Here is a 15,824-nt window from a genome sequence, read left to right on the forward strand (position 1 = left end):
ACTGCCTCCAGCTGTACCCAGTCTGCTTCTCCCTTCTTAGAATTATTCTGTTGAGTGACATGGCTCAGGGCTTGGGAACGTTAAGGGTGGGACGTTTGGAGTGGTTCTTAAGGCCCTGGCTCCCAGCACTTGCACAGCTGTGGGACTTCACATCTGGGTGGTGCAACAGGTGCTTCTAGAAACTCTAAGGGGAGGCAGGGAAACAGGTTGTCCTCTAGAGCTTACAGAAGAAATGCACATCTGTTGACAGCATGATTTTTAGCCTGTAAGACCCATCTTGAAACTCTGACCAAATTCCTGATGCTGCTAGATTTATGATACTTTGTTACGGCAGCAAGCGAAACGAATACAACCTGTATCGGGTTTCCTGCAAAAGCTCTAAGCCAGTATGGTAATGCCTCCTAAAATCTCCCCCACAAACCCATATGGCTTCCTTCCTCACCTCCTTTACCTTCTTAAGTCCCTCTCTACTCATGTGCCCCTTACTCACAGGGACCTATTTCAGATAACACTTCCCTATTGCTATTTCCACTGCTTTCTTTCTTTTTCATAGCACTGATTACAGCCTGACTGTAAATGTATATAAATGTATGTTTTTATATATGAGAGTAGAGGCTTGGCTTTTTTTCACTTCTCTGGCAGAAAGTAGGGGCTCCATGAAGTATTTGCTGAAATGAGTGAAGGAAGGAGAGATCTTGTTTGCGATACGAGCCCTCTAAGTTAAAGGCTTCCTAAATGACATTCCTGCTTCACCTGTATTCTTAGTGTAGTTTGTACATTTCATCCTCAGATCTTTCAGGAAAATGAGGGCACTCTGCTTAAATGACAGAATGCTTCAAACACACAGCACGTTGCCAGCAAGAAATCGGCATTAATTCTACATGGCAAATGGAGAAATGAGAAAAACAAAAGTGCCTGGTCCAAGACCAGGGGCTTTTTTAAACCAGAATTGTAGGGATTTGGGCTGCTGTGCTGGGCAGAGGACAAAGGTGAGCCCAATGGCTCGCAGGACTTCCCAGGAAGAGCAGATTTGTTTCCTCCTAATCGTTCTCAGAGATCAGCAGAGCTGGAGGGGAGCTGGGGAGATCATCTGGATTCACTCCCTGCCTTTGCTGTGTGGCTTTTGAAACATTCCCTGGGCTCTGGAGTTTCAGAAAATAGTACCCCTCTTCAGAACATTCCTTCTCCCAGGTTCCATCTGGCCCCAAACTTCCCAGCCTTCAGCGAGCCACTTGATAGGTTTTATGATACCGCTGGGGATAGAGAAATCCTGGCCGACCTGGCTCCATGCAAAGGCAGTCAGGCGGATTGGTGACTGTCACAGGCCCCTGGGACTAAGCTCTTGTGCCTGGCTCCCCGAGGTGGTGGGACTAAGCTCTTGTGCCTGCCTCCCCGAGCTGCCAGCTGCGGGCAGGCTTGAAGAGGTAGTGGCCCCAGGAGCAGCCTTGAGCCAGACTGCGGTGGGGAAGGTTGTATATGAACACCTCTTCTCCCCTTCACTGGATGATTCTCAAGCACGTTTTGCACCGTCTCCCATGACCGAGCTCCAGATGCCCTGGCAACATGAACCTTGACCATGGCCCTTCTATTAGCTTCCTTCCCTGCCCCGTTTTCCTACCAGGACTTTCAGGGATCACGTTCCCGCTTGCAAAATAGACACACTGAATTTCCGTCTCAGGGTCTGCTTTTGGGGAAACTCAGCCTGGAAATCATCCCTTAGGCCCGCCTTCGCCAGCTGGCTCACCCCGTGGGTTCTTCTGTGCTCACGTCTATCTGGGCGGCCGCTCAGGGCATTCCCCATCTCGTCCCATCCTTACCTTCTCATTCCGCCCTAGCCCATTCCGTCCTCAGCCTGATAGCCCTCTTCGTACTTGGCGGATGTTCACTGCCTTGTGACAGCTCTGGTATTCAACTTTTGGTGGAGTCAGGGCGGACAGAGTGGGCGTATCGCTCCCCGCGTGACCGTAAGTTCCTGGTGGGGAGGGACTGTCTTGTTAGACGTGTTCATCTTAGAAACCTTAGAGACTATAGTTTCTGCACGTGTGGTGCAGCCCGACATCACTCCCGTGGCCTCCGCGAGTGCAGGAGAAGAGGTTCTCGCTCTCTCAGACCCTGATCCAGACAGTAGGGCTTTAGGCAGCTGAGCTCACAGTGCCTGTTTCCTTGTCTTTGAAAACGGGAATAATAATAGTATCCAGCAGAAAGCAGCGTTGTGAGAATTAATAGAGTTGCTACTTTTAGAGCATCGCCAGATCCATGGAAAGCACTCGGCAGATGCTCACTATTGTGTGAGCAAGCTAAATAAACATTTTTGATTCTGTGGAAGCACTCCTTTCCAGTAAGGTTGGAACCGATTGGTTGGTGAGTAAAAAGATGGCTCCTTAAAAATGTTGTATCCCTGGGGCGCCTACTGTCACCATGCGGTACATTAGATCCTGAGAAGTCCTTGGAACTGAAAATTTGTGGCCTTTGACCAGTGGCGCATTTCCACTTCGCCTCATCCCCCACAACCAACCACCCTTCTGCTCTCTGTTTCCATCAAATACGATTTTTTTTTTTTTTTTTTAAGATTCCACATATAAGTGATACCACACAATACTTACCTTCATCTTTTTCTGGCTTATTCCACTTAGCATAATAGACTCATCCGTGTTGTGGGAAATGGCAGAATTTCCTTTTTCAGGGCTGAATAGTATTCTTTTGTATCTCCGTCGCTACCTCTTTTTCTTTACTCGGTCATTCGTGGAAAGACGCTTGGGTTATTGCCATCTCTTGGCTGTCATGACTAAAACTGCTGTGTTCAGGGGTGTGCAGATACTGCTCTGGGATATTGATTTCATTTCCTTCTGATATATACCCGGGAGTGGGATTGCTGGATCATATGACAGTTCAATTTTTAATGTTTTGGGGCACCACCATTCTGTTTTCCATAATGGCTGCACCATTTTACATCCCCTCCCAACAGTGTATAAGGGTTCCCTTTTCTCTGCTTCCTTGCCAACATTTGTTATCTCTTGTCTTTTTATAATAGCCATCCTAACAGGTGTGAGGTGATATTGGGGCTTTGATTTGCATTTCCCTGATGATTAGTGATATTAAGCACTTTTTTTATGCACCTGTTGGCCATTTGTAGGTCTTTGGAATATATCTCAGATACATGGTTTGTGAACGTTTTCTCCCGTATCAGTGGAACAGAGTAGAGACCAGACATAAACCCAGACAAATACAGTCAACTAATTTTTGAGAAGGGTGCCAAGAACACAATGGCGAAAGGATAGTCTCTCCAGTAGATGGCATTGGGAAAACTGGATATCCACATGAGAAAGAAAAACTGGACCCTTATCTTACACCACTCACAAAAAGTAACTTGAAATGGATCAAAGACTTAAATGTAAGCCCTGACACCATAGAAGTAAAAACAAGAACGAAAACGAAACAGGCAAAAAACTCAAAACAGGGAGAATTGAAAAATGTTTAAAAGTTATAGTGGTAGTTTTCCCAAATACATTACAACAAGATTCTTTTCATGTGCTTCATCAGTGTTACTTCCACAGTGACGATTGGTAGATAATTGGTCCACCCAATGAGTAAAGACAGTTTCTAGACTCACTGGTCAGCCTAGAAGTCATGGGGATGAGGTTGCCTAGCACTTTGGTATAGACGCACATGGAAATAGAGGCATGTGGTAAAGCTCACAGGGACTGCAGCCATTGACCGACCAAACAGTTGATTGTATTTGTAGCCAATATAAACTGTGTAGTACCTTCTAGAAGAGTGGGAGACTATGATGGAATACCATGTGTTGCACTGTTCATGTTCTACAAAGTGGTACGAGCCACTGGGTCAGGCTGTAGCCAAAATCAACCTTGTAGAACTTTCTAGAAGAGTGGGAGACTGTGATGGAATTCTGTCCCTTGAACCAACATTATCCTCACCAGACCGGGTCTAGCCTCTCAAAGGAGTTGGTCCTGGTAGTTTCCTTTCTGCCACCTCCTGTAGAGGGGCCCTCCGCACGCAGTCCTGTGGCGTTGTAGAACAAGCCCATGTTTTATTATCTTAGTGGAATTTTATTGAAGTTCTTCCCATCAGAGTACCCTCTTTATTTCTTCATGACCAATCACCTAAGGATCTGTAGGCCTCTTCCTTACATGGATCTGTTGAGCTTAATTTCCCTTCTTCAGGCCGAACCCCTTTTCTTGGCTTTTCCTCAGAGAGGTTAAAAACAAAGCCAACCGACACCAAAACCATCTGTATGGAACTGTATCTAGGAAAAATTCAGAAGAGGCTGGGCAACCTGGAAACATGACAGATAAGTCCGCATTGCCCTGTTTCCAGGGGAGGGGCTGCTTCTCAGGGGCAGTGGTTGTGGGGGCGGGGTGGTGGAACAGTCTGGCTCAGCCTTAATTCAGAGACAGATGTTTCTGCTGAGCCCATATCCACGTCTCTAGAACTTCCACTCTCTGCTCATTTAGAACAGCCCACGAGATGGGTTTGGCTCAGCGTTACGGCCTCCTGTTTTGCAGTTGCACAAATCAGAAATCAAGGCCCGGCTCTCTTGTGAGACATGTTCCCCTGGGCGACTTGCTCTCTCAATTCTGCTTTCTCATCTGTAAAATGGGGATAATACTGTGGTGGGCACCAGATGAGTTTGAGGCGGACACTGAATGGAATCACGCAGGTAGTAACCTAGCACAGGACTTGGCTCATTAATAGTGCCGTTCCCATGGTACTGACCCTCGAGACCCTTCCGCGCACCATGGCCTTTAGAAAACTGGCGGACTGCTGCCTGGGCGCCCCCTTGTGTCCGTCAGGAGGACTGCCCCTTCCCTCTCTTAACTCTCTTTCAGCCTTCCGTGAGCTCCACTCGGGCACAGGGCTGTGTGGCCCAAGCACGCTGTCCCCAGAGTGCCATCTCACTTCATGTCTGTCCTTGTCCAGTACCGGTCTCCTCCCTCCCCCCTGCCTTCCCCCTTCCCTCCTCCTCCAGCCCCCACCCTGCCCTCGCGATCAAATCCTGCCCACCCTCTCTCGCTCTAGAAACCTCCCCTTGCATCCCTGCCTGCTGCTGTCCGCACCAACACCTTAACACCCGATGTTGCCGGTGGATTTGTTGTCTTTTCTCGTTTCTCCCTAAATAGGCTTTGGGCACCTTGAGGACCAGATACATATTTTAAGTGCCTCTTTTTTCTTCTTTGGTGCCTGTGCTGGTGACTTGTCCTGTGCTGTCTGCTCTATTCTCACCTACCAGCTCTTCGCCCTCTGCACTGTCCTCCCCACCCTCCTCCTCCTAGCTTCTGCTCCCAGTGGGTCAGCGTCCACGAGAAACGGGCATTAGCTCATTTAACCCCCAGTACCTACGGAAGCAAGTAAGAGTCTCCACCCAGAACGGTTAAGGGTCTGGCCCACAGTCACGTAGTCGGCAATGTCGCAAGGACCGGCTGATCCCAGGAGCCTTAACCACTCAACCACTTAACCGTACATCCAGCCCATCCAGCCGTCCGTCCGTCTGCCCTTCCCACCGGTGCCGCCTGCTGCTTCTGCCCCAAGCGCCGCACTCGGGCTGCTGGTGTGCGAGAGAGGCTTAGAGACCCGGGAGGGAGAGACGTGCAGACCGTTACCGTAAAAACTGTTAAATAAGAAAGCAAAGGGGAATAAGCAGACCGACGGGGAAGAGGCGGCAAGGAAGGGCCACGTTTCTCAATCACGCAGGTAGTGCCTGATAAATATTAATTATTCATTGATTAATTTGCCTCCGTTTGTTCCCTGGGAAAAGCATCTGCTCTCACGGCGCAATGAGCATGTGGGGAAATGCGGTCGGTAAACTCTGAAGCACTTACAAATGTAAGCACGCGTGCCTGTGGTTACCTGCCAGGTGAAACCCTGACACGTAGTAGGTGCTAAACCCACGGCGTCAGTGTTCTCTAAGGATGAGTGTCCAGAGTGCTTGCTTTGCTAATTTAAAGGCAAAAAACTTTTTTTTTAATGGCTCATTTATTTTTGAGAGAGACACACACACACACAGTTACGAGCGGGGCAGGGGCAGAGAGAGAGAGAGAGAGAGAGGGAGACACAGAGTCCGAAGCAGGCTCCAGGCCCTGAGCTGTCAGCACAGAGCCCGACGCGGGGCTCGAACCCACCAGCCGTGAGATCATGACCTGAGCTGAAGTCGGACGCCCAACCGACTGGGCCACCCAGGCGCCCCCCCCAAAACCCTTTAACATTGTGAAGCTCTTCCCTCCCTACTTTTTCCCGGTCAGCCCCGTCGCACATTTCGATGACAATTCTCCGTAGCCTACAACTTTTATTCTATTTTAGGCAGTGTCCGAGGTGCCTTCTCCTGCACCCACATAAACTCACCATTCACTTTACTTTTGCCCCACCTCTTTGACCCCTCGCATCTTGGGTGGGTTCTTCCCCTTAAGGGTTGCCTAGCCGTTAAAGGTACTGGAGGCAGGTGAAATCGAGTTCTTGTGTTCCTCGGGGTGAGTTTCTTAATTTTCCCAGGGCCAAAGCCTTAATGTTCACGTTTGTGTGATTACACGACCTGCCTTGCGGAGGCTTCCGTGAAGACGCCAGGAGGTGGCATTCCCCCTACCTCGGTGCCTGTCATAAAGTAGCTCAGTGAAATTGTGTTCCGGCTCTTGAACAAATGACCTCGAATTTAGCGGCCCTGAATTTAGACGACGGGCGTCCTCTTATATTCCATGAGTGTAGGGTCAGGTTTTCCAGGATGGGCTTGGCGGGCCCACTTCCGAGATGGTTCGCTCCCACGGCTGGCAGGGTGGTGCTGGCCATCGCGCGGAGCTCGGAGCTCACTCAGCCAGAGCGCCCTGCGGCCTCGTCACAGGGCCGCGTGGCGGAGCCCAGCCGCTCCCCGAGCGTGTCCCGAGAGGCCGAGACGCAAGCTGTAATGCTTCTCGTGATCCAGCCTCACGAGTCCTCGGATGTTGCTGCGGCTGGGTTTGCTTGAGCAAGTGACTCCCTAGGACCCGCTCAGATGCAAGGGGAGGGGAATCAGACCACACCTAGTAAAAGGAATTCTCCAAGGATTTGCGCCCGTAACGTAACTCTCGCCAGGAGCAGGAACCGTTGTTATTTGTCATCCCGAGGCATGAGGTCAGCGGCAGCTTCTGGGCGCCTGCGCTATAACCGAGGGTCTCCTCGGGGTCAGCCCTACAGCTGCTCCAGCTGTGCACGTAGCAGCTGGTTCCCTCCTTGTCTCCGCTGGCAACTCTCTGAACCGGGAATGCAGGTTCCAGAGCTCCCATGTGTCTAACCATCTGTCCCCGTGGACGCTACTTTTTTCTCCTCTGTGTTGACAGCCTTCCTTTCTTCCTTCCTTTCCTTCCTTTCCTTCCTTCCTTCCTTCCTTCCTTCCTCTTTCTTTCTCTTTCTTGAATTTATTTTCCTGAGTAATCCTTTAAGTACTGTTTAAATTCTTTTTTTCCCCCCAGTTTTATTGAGATACAACTGACAAACAGCACTGTGTAAGTTTAAGGTATACAGCGTCATGATTTGACCTACGTATATTATGACGTGATCATCACACGTGAAGTTCAGTTAACACCCACGACCTCGTGTACTCACAAAACATTTCCCCTTCCTTGCGATGAGAACTTTCAGGATCTACTCTCTTAGCAATTTTCAACTATGCCATGTAGTAGCGTTAACCACAGTCCTTAGGTAGTCCTTGAATCCCCAGGTTTTACTTCTAGATGGGAGTTTATGCTCGTTGACCCCCGTCATCCAGTTCTGCCTGTCCCCACCTCCCGCCTCTGCTGACCACAGACCTGAACTCTTTTTCTGTGTGTGTGTGTTTTGTTGTTGTTGTTTGTTTGTTGGCTTGCTTTTAAGTTCCACATATAGATGAGATCATACATATTTGTCTTTCTCTGACATATTTCACTTAGCATAAGGCCTTCAGGGTCCACCCATGTTGTCACAAATGGTAGGAATTTCTTCTTTTCAGGGGGCTGAATAGTATTCCATTGCATATATGTGTATACCGCATTTTCTTTATCCATTCATCTGTCTAGGGACGCTTAAGGATGTTTCCCGAGTCTTGGCTGTTGTGGACTGTACTTTTCTAAGTCATTCAAATGTCGAGCCACAGGAAAACCTTGGATCACGTTGGTGAACATAGCAGCCTCACAAATACACTCACATTCTGGGGGTGCTGGGGTAGCTCAGTCAAGCGTCTACCTCTGGATTTCAGCTCAGGTCATGATCTCATACTTCGTGAGATCGAGTCCTGCATCAGGCTCTGTGCTGACAGTGCAGAGCCTGCTTGGGATTCCCTGTCTGCTTCTCTCTCTGTCTCTCTCTCGGAATAAATAAACTTAAAAAAAACAACAACAACTCTCATTCTGTGTTTAAGGTCTTAGCTCTGAGCATGAACTCAACAAAATACAGATTCTGTACTCCGTGACGTGAAAGAACTTGGTTGTCTTTGATTCTGTCTTCTGGATTATATTTGGGAGTCATCCTGAGTGCCCAAGTGGTTTTTCATATCATGAGGACTTTAGGTTTCTTTGTGGTTCTGATTCTGTTTTTTCATAACTCCAACTTTCCGTTAAATATCTTGCTTGGGCACATTTTCCCCTGTCCTGGGACATCTGTGGCAACTCATTATTGAAGTGTGTAAGGTCTTATTTTTTTACTTTCATTATGTTCTTTATTTACCACAACCAGCATTTCTCAAAGTGAACCCTGATAGAGATTATATGCACATAAAGGCCCTGATGTCAAATAGGTTGGGGAAATGCTGACTGGCTTAAACAAAGTCAAGCAAACAGGTTTCTTTACGGCAGGACTTCTCAGAACCTTTAACTAATGTGCACTTTGTATTTCAGAGAGAATAGCGAAGGCCACATTTCGTGGACTTACGTGATTCTAGACTCTTTTTAAAGGGCACTTCCCAGGACATACGTTCCGTGGGACACACTTCGGGAAAGGTAGGCCCAAACCTGTGCTCCTTTTTGGGGGAAGAGGCACACGGCCCACCATTTTGTCAGCGTCTGCATACCTTCCCTTCCTCCAGGCAAAGTTTAGTGCTGCCCTCTCCTGGGATCCTGCGGGCAGCCTGGTAGAGGAGAGAAAACCGGGTTCCTTCAGTTTCTCCTCTTTGCTCGGTGATCCTGGGCAGGTTAGCCCCATCGGTCTCAGGTCTAATGTGGAGTTAATCCAGTTCCCCGAGCTGGGGCAGTGGAAAGATTATGAGTAGTAGTGCACACGGAGATGGGGCTGGAGCAGGTGCCCCGCCTAGGCTGCCTTTCTCTTCCCGGGTTTGGGGACTGATCCACCACCGGGAACAATGAATGAGCGCACTCGCCCCCTAGTGGGCATTTCTGCCTCTGCCACGTGAGTTGACCATCCTCGGAGAAGACCAGACGGCTTCCGTTGGCTTGTCAGCAACTGTTCTGGTGTGTGGGCAATTCGTTTTAGACTAATGGGTCAAGACATTATTTAAATGAAGACGATAGATTTGAGAGCAGAGATGGTGGGTTCTTTTCTCAGTGAGAGATGAAGTACTCTCCCCATTATACAGATGCTGTCCTCGAGGTCGCCCAGAAGGTGATCGGGTGGGGGCGCCTGGGTGGCTCAGTCGGTGAAACCTCCGCCTCTTGATGTCGGCTCAGGTCATGATCTCATGGTTTTTCAGTTCCAGCCCCATGTCGGGCTCTGTGCCGTCAACACAGAGCCTCCTTGGGATTCTCTCTCTGCCCCTAACCTGCTTGTGCTCTCTCTCTCTCTCAACATAAATAAACATTTAAAAAAAAAAAAAAGGATGTGACCAGGTGACAGTGGGACTCCCAGTGGGTCATTTTCACACAGCTGAATGTCTGCATAGACAAACAAGATCTTATTACCTTTATCACGTGTGGTTCTTGATTTTGAGGGGAGGACGGGGCCGGGGGGGGGGGGAATGATTCACCCGATTCTGTCTTTGATTGAAGGTAATGTCCGGTATCTCAAAGTCTTGCAAATAGGAGGCAGTCCATGACAACAAAAGTTATTGTTCATTGAGAGCTTGGTCTGTCCGGAAGTGTCCTAAGTGTTTTACTTATTTAATGCTTGCAAGAAGCCTTGGAACATGGCATATAATGGCCGTCCTTGCCATCTGAGAGTTCAGCAAGCGGAGGCACCGAGCATCTGAGTCACCTGCCTCAGGTGGCACGGCTGACGTGGGTTGAATCCGGCATTCGCCACCCACGCGGTCTGACCTCGAACCTGTGTGCCTAACCAGCACGCCTCCCTGCCTCTCCCAACGGCCGGCTGCCCACCTTGGTGGCCACAAGTATGTATTGTGTCCCTGTTGTGTGCCCACCCCGGTGCCAGGAGCTGGGAAGGATACAGAAGATTCATGAGACTATTTGGTATCTATGATTGCTCCAAAATTGGTTTTGACTTCTTAATAAAGGGTAAAATCCCCGAGGAGAAAACTGAATGATGAAATTTAAAAGAGCAAGTTTTTCAAAGTAGGAAGAAGCTGGTTAATAGCAGGCTGAAGGGCAAACATGTTTAAAAAAAGAACCAACGCCGGGAAAACCAACACTGTATTAGTGACACATATGATTTGTATGCCTGTGAGCAGGAAAATGCAAAAGGGGGAGAGAGCTGTCTTCTCGAGTAAATGAAGCATAGAAGTTCATTAGGACTATAAAGAAGTGTTAAAAGAGGAAACCCTGCCTTCAGAGCATCAATGGATGGTAATATAAACCATGTCAGGTAGGTGCAAATTGGGAACTGGAGATGCAAAGGCCCGATCTGAGGGACACATTTACAAAAATATCAGCTAAATAATAAATTATTAAATATGTTAAAAGCTAAAAGGATCTTTGTGTCTGCAAGGCTCTTAAATTCAAGAGAAAAAAGTGCTGGGTTGGTCTGGTCCGAGAGGGCGAGGGAGGGGAATGGAGACAGTCTGGCTGGAATAGTCCTTCCTCCGAAGACGCACAGGAAAACACCCTGGGTAGAGCTTCCACAGGAAATCATTAGGCCCAGGCCACATGCAAGTCCCCAGGGGAAATAAAGGAACAAGTTAAAAACACCCGGGCATTTGAAAGATGGGAGGTCCCCCGCCCTCATTCCGCGCCCAGGAGCCTGAGGCCTGGCCGGAGATCCCTCTGCCCGGTGCAGGGAGGTCTGGCCACTGAGGCCCTTCTCTCCCCCTCCGAGTAGTGCCCTTCGGCCCCCCCCCCCACCATCTTTGTTTCTGGCTGCTCAGGATCGCGGGGTGCGGTGACTCTGCAGGCCCAGTGCGCCTGCCTGGCGTCCAATGTTTCCTCTGCCCTCCGTGCCACCTCTCCCACCGGGCCGAGGCTGTTTACCCCACGGATGGGAAGGAAAGACCCCATCTTGGCCCATTCTTAGTGACCAAGTGAGTGAGTGGCCGAGTGGCCAAGTGAGTATGAGCACAGGATTCGGGCCAGACGGAGCTCGGCCCCTTGACCTGCTGGGTGACCTTGAGCAAGCTCGTCAGCTGCCCGATTGTGAGAGGGCAGTGGTGATCCCGATCGTGCTGCGCTGAGTTCTCCAGGCACCCGTGGTGCACCTCTTTGATGGTCTGCTGGACACGGTCCCGGCCTGGGCAGGGCTCAGCGGAAGGGGAGTCAGCCCTCGGGCCCCTCCCTGCGGGCTCGTGCCGTTGTCACCGCCATCCCGTTGGGTCATCATCGGCATGTCCGTCGTGTGACCGACACGGGAACCGGTGGAGCGAGGCTGGTGAACTTGCCGGAAGGCACTCGGCTGGAAAGAGGTGGCGCTCGCTCCAATCCCACGGACCCGATGCCTGAGCTGTGCCCTTAGCGCCTACTTACACAGAAAGCCAATAATCGCGTGGACAACTGTGCCGTTGGAGCAGTGACGGGCCGCACGAAAGAGAACACAGAGCCTGGCGAGCCCGCATCTGGGCATTTCACTGAGGAAGTGACATCACTGGAATCCGAAGACTAGGTGGGAGCGAACCAGGAGAAAACAGAAGGGGGGGGGGTGGTCCTCAAGGCAGAAAAGGATGGGACGTAGGGATGTGGAAAGGGCGGGGCACAGAGCTAGCTGCCTAACTCCTGTGTGGCCTTGGCCAAGGTCCTGAACCTTGAGGGGCTTCAGTGCCCTCATCTGTATAATGGAGAGAACAGGAGGTGGTCCTACCAAGCGCGTGCCCAGCACGCAGCAGGAGCCATCGTCAGTGTGACTTATGGTCACGAACAAAGATGTGTTCTTTGTTGTCATCGTCCCCCTAGGGGCCCCCCGCCCCAAGTCTCTGCCTCAACTCTGACACCACGTGAGAGTTGAGAGAAGTCAAGGGGGGTCAGGGGGGGCCCAGGAGGCTTCTCCCTCAGTCTACCAGAGTAAACGGAGTAGATGAGAAGCCGAAGTCACTGAGAATTTTCTCGGCTGCCCTGGCGCTGAGACTTACCAAATCGTGTGCGGAGTTTATCTGAAACTTTTTTTTTTTAATTTTATTTATTTTGAGAGAGAGCAAGCACGAGCTGGGAAGGGGCAGAGAGAGAGAGGGAGAGAGAATCCCACGCAGGTTCCCCGGCAGCACAGAGCCCGATGCGGGGCTCGATCTCACAACTGTGGGATCTCGACCTGAGCGGAAATCAAGAGTCAGATGCTTAACTGACTGAGCCTTCCAGGTGCCCCTCGTATTATCTGGATCTTGATCCCGATATGGGGGCAGGGCCCCACAGGCTCCCGAGCCCATGTGGCTTGTGAAGTCTCAGGAATCCTGGTGCACCACGGATTAATACAGATGTCATAGTAGCCTGGATTTGATCTTCAGCAGCCAGGCCAACTAAACACTTCACTGTCAATGCCAACAATAGCTCCGGCACTCAGTGTCCCCCCACAGGCAGGTCCCTTAGACCATTTCATGGTCCCAGCAGCCCTGCCCCACGCGAAGGGTCACAAGCCCAATTTGCAGGCCAGGTGACTGGGCTGCATCTCAGGCCGCTCGGAGAACAGAGCCAGGATCAGCCCGATCAGCCCCTCCAGCCCCTGGCCCCGGAGCCTTGCCCTTCTGCCTCCGTGCCCTCTCACACCTGTTCTTCAAGAGAACTTCCTAAAGGTACCGCAGAGTATCATCCCTCGGGTTTCGTTTCGTTTTGTGTGGAGAGACTTGGAGAAATCGGCCTCGACTGCCGTGAGATTACCTCCTTGTCGCGGGAGTATCGCCTCCCAATCCTACCTCTTCAAACGGCCTAAATTCTCACCGCCGCTTCCGTTCTTTAAACCAGAGGCTGGAACGGTTTTCCTGGCACCCCTCAAAGCCTCAAATCGTCTCGCTCGCACGTTTGCGTACTTTTACCGCGCGGCTCAGCCGGCTGGACGGCGGGTCCCGGGGCAGTGGGAATCGAGTTGGTCTCCGTTCTCCCCTGGGACGGGCAGATACCTGCGTGAGGCAGGCGCTCCGTGTCGGTTTCTGAGGGCGCTTCGTGAACTCTCTGGGTCGTAATGCTTTTTCTTATTTCATTTGGTTCTTTCCTTCCTTCCTCTCGACCTCCCTTCCTCTCTGTCTTTAGGCAAACGTGTATCGTTTTGTGTAGTGAGACAACAGCACCGAGAAAAGTCATTGAATATTAAAAATCGGGAAATCATAAAATGGTCAAGGTACCCTTCCCAGGGAGGCGGGGGGGGGGGGGGGGCGGGCTCTGGTTTCCCTTCTGTCACTCTCATACCCTGTCCTCCAGGAGGCCTCCGAGCCAGCTAACAAGAAGTAACACTTAACCAAATGCTTTTCTGACTCCCCAGGCCTCACACGTAAACCCCCTTCATGAATTGCACAATTTAATCCTCTCGCCAGACCTGCCTGATAGGTGTTATCATTGCTGTTACACAGATAAGGAGTCCAAGGCCCAGAGAGGCCAAGCGGCGTGTCCCAAGAGCGCCCAGCTTCCAAGGAGGCAGTCCTTCAGCCGGGCCTATCTAACTCGGAGCCTGAGGCCTAAAGCCTCATCACTCGAATTGCGGGCCCCAGGCCAGCAGCATCAGTCTCACCCAGGAGCTTGCTAGAAAATGCAGAATCTCAGGCCCCAGCCCAGCTTCACCAAGCCGGGAGCTGCACTGTGACGAGATCCCCGGGTGGTCTGTGTGCATGGTCAAGCTTGGGAGGCCCTGGTCGAGCCACTGTGCCCGGTGGCATCGCCCAGACTTTCCCCACCGCCTGCCTCCCTCTCGCCTGGCCTGACGTGCCTTCCCGCCGCTCGCTGGGATCTCACTGACTAGAAATCAGCAAGAGAAACCAGTAGAAGCCACCTCCTGACTACTCTTGTGGCGACTACTCAGCAGCTCTGAGATAAAGGTTTGAAGACAGAAGGTGTTTGAAACCACAGACCTGTCGTAGGGATAATCTACAGCGTGCCCATATCCATGTTACCCCTTTCCAAACAGTGGGCTGGGAATAGGATATTTTTGTTCTTTGAAGAAAAATAAATACTGCAGGCTTCATAACCGGAGGCCTTTCTAATATGCTTAAAAGCAGTCCAGAAGGCCCTGACTGAAGGATCTCGTGATAGAACAGCAAAGGTAAATTATCCCGGCCTGTGGGTGTTTGTACATGATGAGGGAATGCAAACAAGCATCGTTTGGCTCAGGACGCACGCGCACACACCAACACAGGCTCTTTAGGGTGAGAAAACAAAACGATCTAAAGAGAGTCATCCGGTGTTTAATTCTGCCTGGGTAACAGATCGGAGATGAACATTTCTCCTGTCTGTGCGCGTCTGTGGGTTGTACAACCTGATAAAGTCAAGGTGCTGGCCCATAGCTTCAGGTTCTGCCAGTTTCTTATGAAATATCAGGGCTTTTCCACTAGTGTGAGAGCCAAGGCAGAGAACTAGAAAGATAAATGATTTAATTCAGGCTGTCAGGTTCTGTTTGCTTGGAAGCAAGGATTCGCGAGGAGAAAGCACATTAATTGAAGTCTCAAGGTGGTAGTGGAACACATTTTCTTTATTACTGCTTTCTGTGCAGGGGATTGCTTTTTTTTTTTTTTTTTTTTAAGTTTATTCTGTCTTGTTCAGTCAACGTTTATCGAATAGGTCCTGTGCGAGGTGGGGAAAATCAAAGTAAGACCGGCTTGTGGGAAATGGGCCATGGGAGTGGTTAGAAACAGGGAGAAGAGAGACACAGAGTTTCCTCAGGGGCTGGTACAAAGGGCTTTCTCCAAACAAGTGACTTCCAAGCTAGAGTTGGAGAAGGTCTTTGCCACGCAGAAAGGATAGAAAGGGCATTCCAGGCACATAGAATGACAGGGGCAAAGTTAGACTCCTGTGGAAGGATCGAATGTCTGTGGGACTTCAGCGTGTGGGCCGAGAGACCCGTGACAAGGAGCAGAGAAAGTTACTTGTGATGAGAGTGGAGAGGGTAGGTGGTAGGAATTGCTCGTGAGGGGTCCTGTGGCCTTTTAGGCCACACGGGCTCATAGGGAAATACGTGCCTTTGGGTCAGGTGCGGGTGCCTAGAGTGGAAGCATGGGAGGGATTGTTTTAAGGGCTTTGATCCAGAGAGCAATGGAAGCCCACTGAAGGGAAGCCATGATTAGATCTGTGCTTTGGAAAGATTATCTTGGGGCACCTGGGTGGCACGGTCAGCATCCCATCCGACTCTTGATCTTGGCTCGCGTCATGATCTCAAAGTTCGTGAGATCGAGCCTCAAGTGTGGCCCGGCATGGACAGCGCGGAGCCTGCTTGGGATTCTTTCTCTCTCTGCCCCTCCCCCACGCACACTCACGCACTCTCTATCTCTCTCTCTCTCTCTCACAATAGTAACCTTAAAAAAAAGTTTAAAAAAATTTGAAAAAATGGAAAGACCATCCCAC

The sequence above is a fragment of the Panthera leo genome, chromosome B1, assembly GCF_018350215.1.
Source record: "Panthera leo isolate Ple1 chromosome B1, P.leo_Ple1_pat1.1, whole genome shotgun sequence".
Lineage (NCBI taxonomy): Eukaryota > Metazoa > Chordata > Mammalia > Carnivora > Felidae > Panthera > Panthera leo.